We start from the raw sequence: 8,251 nt of genomic DNA, 5'->3' as shown, positions 1-8,251 counted from the left end.
CTCAGGATTGCAGCTCCCAGCGAAAGTGCGGAGGGTGAGTAGATGCCGCATTTCCAGACAGATTTTTATTGCCCACAGACCAGGAGATTCCCAGGCAGAGGAGCCCCACAGGTTGCCAGCATGGCTGGTTTGGCTGGCGCGGCTGTTTTTCCTGGTGCAGCTGTTTTGCCAGCATCCCAGCGCGACAGTTCTCCATACAAAATACATGAGTGCGGGCGCCATTTTAGCTGGCAATTGGAGCTCCGGGGAGACAGAGTTGCCCGTTCATCTGATTAAAAAGGGGATGGAAACAGTGAGCCAGGCCAGGAGATTACTGGGCAAAAAAGCGTCACAAATATCAGTGCAGCTGTTGCAGCCAGTGCAGTGGGTCGCTGCACAGGAAATCACACAGATCCCGGCGCCTTTTCAACAGGCGACTGGAACACCTGAGAGACAGAGTCAATGGTTCAACGACGACAACAAAAAAAAAGGGCTCTGAGGCAGGGAGCCAGGTGAACAGGTTTGGCTGGTCCCACCCCCACAAAGAAAAACAGCAATTCGAAATGCTCTGGGTTGAGAGTTTCACAGCAAACACCACTGAACCTGGGACAGTCCAGCTCTGTGAGGGAGGGGTGTCTGCCATTACTGAGGTAGTCCACGGCTACGGAGGTAGTTTGCCATTGCTGAGGCAGCCGCAATTGCCAAGGCAGGATGCTGTTACAGAGAGAGTCCACCATTATAGAGGGAGGCAACCATTGGTGAGACAGTTCTAACTATATGCATAAAAACAGAACTTCAGGGAAGCTCACATGGCAGCTGGGTGGAGCCCACAGCAGCTCAGTAAAGCCTCTGCAGGCAGACGCCTCCGCAGGTAGACAGTGACTAGGCTGCCTCCTCGCTAGGAAAGGTAGTCCTGAAAAAAGGAAGCAGCACAACAGAAACTCATAAATAAAGCCATAAGTCCCTGGGACAGAGCACCTGGGGAAAAAAAAAGGGGAGATTTATGAGTTCTGCTGGAGCACACTTAAACGTACCTACCCAGCAGCTCTGAATGAACAACGGAGCTCACAGCTCAGCACTTGAGCTCCTATAAAGGACAGACTGTTTCCTCAAGCAGCTCCCTGACCCACATATATACAAAGAGTCAACTGACAAAGCAGAGCTCAGACTGACTGACATCTACAGGGTAAAAGATAGCAGAAGAAGAAACTGACAGCAACCCTTACTGTCCTGCAGCTGCTTTAGGTGATCCCCAGGCAAGCAGGACCTGGAGTGGACCTCAGCAGTCCTCAGCAGATGGGCCAGACTGTTAGAAGGAAAACTAAGAAACACAAAGAAATAACATCATCATCAACAAACTGGACGTCCACTCGGAGACCCAATCTGAAAGTCAACAACTACAAAGACAACAGGTGGATAAATCCATAAAGATGGGAAGAAACCAGTGCAAAAATGATGAAAACACCTAAAACCAGGAGGCCTCTCCTCCTACAGGGGATCACAACTACTCCCCAGCAAGGGAACAAGGCTGGATGTAGAATGAGTTTGATGAATTGACAGAATCAGGCTTCAGGAGGTAGGTAATAAGAAACTTCTATGAGCTAAAAGAACATGTTCTAACCAAATGCAAAGAAACTAAGAACCTTGAAAAAAGATTTGACGAAATGCTAATGAAAATAAACAACTTAGAGAGGAATGTAAGTGAATTGATGGAGTTGAAAAACACAACATGAGAACTTTACGAAGCATACACAAGTTTCAGCAGCTGAATTGACCAAGCAGAAGAAAGGATATCAGAGGTCGAAGATCAACTCAATGAAATAAAACGAGAAGGGAAGATTAGAGAGAAAAGGGTAAAAAGGAATGAACAAAGGCTCAAAGAAATATGGGACTATGTGAGAAGACATAATCTACGTTTGATAGGTGTACCTGAATGTGATGGAGAGAATGAATCAAAGCTGGAAAATACTCTTCAGGATATTACCCAGGAAAACTTCCCCAACCTAGCAACGCAGGCCAACATTCAGGTGCAGGAATACAGAGAACACCACAGAGATATTCCTCAACAAGAGCAAACCCAAGGCACATAATCATCAGATTCACCAGGGTTGAAATGAAGAAGAAAATGCTAAGGGCAGCCAGAGAGAAAGGTTGGGTTACCCACAAAGGGAAGCCCATCAGACTCACAGCAGAACTCTCAGCAGAAATCCCGCAAGCCAGAAGAGAGTGGATGCGAATATTCAATATACTTAAAGAAAATAACTTTCAACTCAGAATTTCATATCCAGCCAAATGAAGCTTCATCAGTGAAGGAAAAATAAAATCCATTGTGTACAAGAAAGTACTCAGAGATTTCATCACCACCAGGGCTGCTTTACAAGAGCTTCTGAAGGAGGCACTAAATATAGAAAGGAACAACCAGCACCAGCCACTCCAAAAACATTACAAATGGTAAAGAGCATCAACACAATGAAGAAACTGCATCAACTAATGGGCAAAACAGCCAGCTAGCATCAAAATGGCAGTATCAAATTCACACATAACAATATTAACCCTAAATGTAAATGGGCTAAATACCCCAATCAAAAGACACAGACTGGCAAATTGGATAAAAAGCTAAAACCCATTGGTGTACTGTATCCAGGAAACCCATCTCACATGCAAGGATACACAAAGGCTCAAAATAAAGGGATGGAGGAAGATTTACCAAGCAAATGGAAAGCCAAAAAAAGCAGGAGTTGCAATACTCATTTCTGATGAAATAGACTTTAAAGCAACAAAGATCAAAAGAGACAAAGAAGGACATCACATGATGGTAAAGCATCAATGCAACAAGAGCTAACAATCCTAAATATATACACACCCAATACAGGAGCACCCACATACATAAGGCAAGTTCTTAATGACTTACAAAGACACTTAGACTCCCACACAATAATAGTGGGAGACTTTAACACCCCATTGTCAATATTAGACAGATCAACCAGACAGAAAATTAACAAGGATATCCAGGACTTGAACTCAGACCTGGACCAAGCAAACCTAATAGACATTTATAGAACTCTCCACCCCAAATCTACAGAATATACATTCTTCTCAGCACCACATCACACCTACTCTAAAATTGACCACATAATAGTAAGTTAATCACTCCTCAGCAAATGCAAATGAATGGAAATCATAACAGTCTCTTAGACCACAGTGCAAACAAGTTAGAATTCAGAATTGAGAAACTAACATACAATCACACAGCTTCATGGAAATTAAACAATTGGCTCTGGAATGTTGACTGGATAAACAATGAAATGAAGGCAGAAATAAAGATGTTCTTCAAAACCAACAAGAACGAAGATACAACATACCAGTATCTCTGGGACAAATTTAAAGCAGTGTATAGAGGAAAATATATAGCAATAAATGCCCACATGAGAAGCAAGGAGAGATCAAAAATTGACACCCTATCATCAAAATTGAAAGAGCTAGTGGAGCAAGATCAAAAATACTGAAAACCTAGCAGAAGACAAGAAATAACTAAGATCAGAGCAGAACTGAAGGAGATAGAGACACAAATAACCCTTCAAAAAATCAATAAATTCAGGAGATGGTTTTTCAAAAAGATCAACAAAATAGGCCACTAGCCAGATTAATAGAAAAGAAAAGAGAGAATAATAAAAGAGATGCAATAAAAAACAATAAAGGGGATATCACCACAGATTCTACAGAAATACAAACCATCATCAGAGATTATTACAAACAACTCTATGCACATAAACTAGTAAACCTGGAAGAAATGGATAAGTTCCTGGACACTTGCGTCCTCCCAAGCCTAAACCAGGAAGAAGTCGAAACCCCGAATAAACCAATAACAATGTCTGAAGTTGAGGCAGCAATTAAGAGCCTACCACCCAAAAAAAGCCCAGGTCCAGATGGGTTCATAGCCGAATTTTACCAGACATACAAAGAGGAGCTGGTACCATTCCTTCTGAAACTATACCAAACAATCCAAAAAGAGGGAATCGTTCCCAAATCATTTTATGAGACCAACATCATCCTGATACCAAAACCTGGCAGAGACTCAGCAAGAAAAGAAAACTTCAGGCCAATATCCATGATGTACATAGATGCAAAAATCTTCAATAAAATACTGGCAAGCCGATTGGAACAGCACATCAAAAAGCTTATCCACCATGATCAAGTAGGCTTCATCCCGGGGATGCAAGGCTGGTTCAAAATATGCAAGTCTATAAACGTAATTCACCACATAAACAGAACCAAAGACAAAAATGACATGATTATCTCAATTTATGCAGAGAAGGCCTTTGACCAAATTCTATAGGCCTTTATGCTAAAAACTCTCAATAAACTAGGTATTGACAGAATGTAACTCAAAATAATAAAAGCTATTTATGGCAAACCAACAGGCAATATCATACTGAATGGGCAAAAACTGAAAGCATTCCCTTTGAAATCTGGCACTAGACAAGGATGCCCTCTCTCACCACTCCTACTCAATATAGTATTAGAAATTCTAGCCAGAGCAATCAGGCAAGAAAAAGAAATAAAAGCTATTCAAATAGGAAAGGAGGAAGTCAAATTGTCTCTAGTTGCAGACGACATGATTGTATACCTAAAAGACTCCATCGGCTCAGCGCAAAATCTCCTGAAACTGATAAACAACTTAAGCAAAGTCTCAGGATACAAAATCAATGTGCAATAATCACAAGGATTCCTATACACCAGTAACAGACTTAAAGAGAGCCAAATCAAGAACAAACTGCCATTCACAATTACTACAAAGAGAATAAAATACCTAGGAATACAACTAACAAGGAACCAACAGGACCTCTTCAAGGAGAGCTACAAACCACTGCTCAACGAAGTAAGATAGGACACATACAGATGGAGAAACATTCCATATTCATGGTTAGGAAGAATCAATATCGTGAAAATGGCCATACTACCCAAAGTAATTTCCAGATTCAACTCTATCCCCATCAAGCTACCAATGACCTTCTTCACACAACTGGAAAAAACCACCTTAAATTTCATATGGAACCAAAAGAGAGCCCACGTAGCCACGTCAATTCTAAACAAGAAGAATAAAGCGGGAGGCATCACACTACCAGGCTTCAAACTATACTATAAGTCTACAGTAATCCAAACAGCATGGTACTGGTACCAAAACAGAGATATAGACCAATGGAACAGAACAGAGGCCTCGGAGGCAACACATCTACAACGCTCCCATCTTTGAAAAACCTGACAAAAATAAGCAATGGAGAAAGGAGTCCCTGTTTAATAAATAGTGTTGGGGAACCTGCTAGCCATATGTAGAAAGCAGAAAGTGAACCCCCTCCTGACACCTTAAACTAAAATTAACTCCAGATGCATTAAAGACTTAAACACAAGACCTAACTAACACCATAAAAACCCTAGAAGAAAATCTAGGCAAAACCATTCAGGACATAGGCGTAGGCAAGGACTTCCTGACTAAAGCACCAAAAGCATTGGCAACAAAAGCCAAAATAGACAAATAGGACCTAATCAAACTCCACAGCTTCTGCACAGGAAAAGAAACAGTGAGAGTGAATCAGCAACCAACAGAATGGGAAAAAAATTTTGGCAGTCTACCCATCTGACAAAGGGCTGATATCCAGAATCTACAAAGAACTAAAACAGATTTACAAGAAAAAAACAAACAATCCCATTCCAAAGTGGGCAAAGGATATGAACAGACACTTTACAAAAGAAGACATACGCAAGGGCAACAAACATATGAAAAGATGCTCATCATCACTGGTCATTAGAGAAATGCAAATCAAAACAACATTGAGATACCATCTCACACCAGTTAGAATGGCGATCATTAAAAAATCTGGAGACAACAGATGCTAGAGAGGATGTGGAGAAATAGGAACACTTTACACTGTTGGTGGGAGTGTAAGTTAGTTCAATCATTGTGGAAGACAGTGTGGCAGTTCCTCAATGACCTAGAAATAGAAATTCCATTTGACCCAGCAATCCCATTACTGGGTATATATCCAAAGGATTATAAATTGTTCTACTTTATGGACACATGCACTTAAATGTTCACTGCAGCATTGTTCACAATAGCAAAGACCTGGAACCAACCCAAATGCCCATTGATGATAGACTGGACAGGGAAAATGTGGCACATATACACCATGGAATTTTATGCAGCCATCAAAAACAATGAGTTTGTGTCCTTTGTAGTGACATGGATGAACCTGAAAACCATCATTCTCAGCAAACTGACAGAAAAACAGACAATCAAACATCGCATGTTCTCACTCATAGACGGGTGTTGAACAATGAGAACACATGGAGACAGGGAGGGGACCATCACACACTAGGGTCTGTTGGGGGGACATAGGGGTGGGACAGCGGGGTGTGGGGAGTTGGGGAGAGAGAGCATGAGGAGAAATGCCCAATGTAGGTGATGGGGAGGAAGGCAGCAAATCACACTGCCATATGTGTACGTATGCAACAATCTTGCATGTTGTTCACATGTACCCCAAAACCGAAAATGCAATAAAAAAAGAACAATGAAATAAACCAAAAGAAACCTGGAAGAAAGAATCAATCATGGTAAACATGAAGTAAATGGAAAGGAAAACAACATAATAAAAATAAACTATAAAATTCTGAAAAGACCAATAAAATACAAAAGTTACCTTTAACCTAATTGAGAGGTCAAAAATCATGCAAGATTATGATTGAGAAGAGAAATAAAACTGTAGATATAAAAAATGGTTAACATAAGAAACATCACATGTAATATTAGGAAAACAAATTTGAAAATGTAGGAAAATTTTAAATTGACCTATGAAGAAATGGAAAAAAAATAGATATGTCAAAAATTATGAGAAATGAGATATCTTAGATCTACCCTTTAAAAAGCTCCAATACTCAATAAGTTCACAGAACAGAGAATTTCGTAATATTTAAATTATTCCTGGCCAGAGAGACTAAAAAAATCCTTATTTTATTCATAAAGCCAGCATAATTCTGACACCAGAACCTTGTAAACCAACCAACAAAAAAAGTAAAACATATCTACTTTCAAAGAAAAATACTTAAAAAAAAGTGCCTAATAAAATATTAGAAAGTGAAACTAATAATATTCCAAAATATGTAGAGCTTATGCCATTGTGATTCAGTATCATATATGAATCAAATGAGCAGGTTAAATAACAAAAACTTACGATTTATAATTGTATCTATATATGGCTGAATATCATTTTCTAAAATTTAGCAGGCATATCCAATAAAACCTCTAAGTAAAATAGTTATCTAAGAAAGTTATTTAAACACAGTATAGATCATTTTCACCACAAACATATGGTAAGCTAAAAAATTATATTTAAGAAATTTGGAACTAGTCAAAGGTACATTCCAAAATTTCATTGCATCCTTTTCCTTAGTTGTTTTGGTTTACTACGAAGATTTATACAGCAGGAATAAGAGACCATAAATGTGCTTTTATCTCATCTCTGTTAAAGATTGTATTTTCTCACTACAATTCTGAAATCAGTACTTTATGTAGATTAAACTTCATTCTCTTTGAGCTTTGAAGTGTGATGTGAAAAATTACTAAAATTCAATTATTCATTGTTTTGTTGTCGTTGTTTGTTTGTTTTGAGGAATGAGGTAAGAGAATATCCTGGACTGCCCTTTTGTCCCCACTAGCTATTTTTAGCAGTTGCTTTACCCATTTCTGTTGGGCCTTCAGAGACCAGCTGATTTAAAGATAGAATTTCCTATCATTCAGTTCTGTAATTGTGATCTCAGACCAACACTATGGCCCTGTGGACAATTCAGTGAATAAATGAAAAGGGCCTAATGGTTGGATGACACAGTCCAGTGCTTAACACAATCTTACAGAAATAAGTCTGGTATAGGCAACTTTCCATGAGCAATCTGCTTACTTCTCTGGCCAATAAACTTTTGCCCACAGTAGTTAAGTGTGATCTTTCTAGTTCATTCTTCTTTGACAAGACTCCCTGAAAGAATTTTTAGGATATCACACTTTATGGAGAATGCAAATCAATACATAATTATTATGCACTTAATAAGCATAATTAAAAACAACTTGGAAAAGATATATTATTTCTCACATGAAATACAAATTATTTGTCTTTAAGTTGGCAGTGAGGACTTGGAGTTAAGGGTGGCTATGAGAATGCTGGTCTTCAGCTTTAGCAATTCTCTGCTTGTTTTTCCTCAATTCTGCTGATTCTCTCTTGGGCCC

Source organism: Cebus imitator, unplaced genomic scaffold (genome assembly GCF_001604975.1).
Source record: "Cebus imitator isolate Cc_AM_T3 unplaced genomic scaffold, Cebus_imitator-1.0 Scaffold298, whole genome shotgun sequence".
Taxonomy (NCBI): domain Eukaryota; kingdom Metazoa; phylum Chordata; class Mammalia; order Primates; family Cebidae; genus Cebus; species Cebus imitator.
This window is presented reverse-complemented; position numbering follows the sequence as displayed.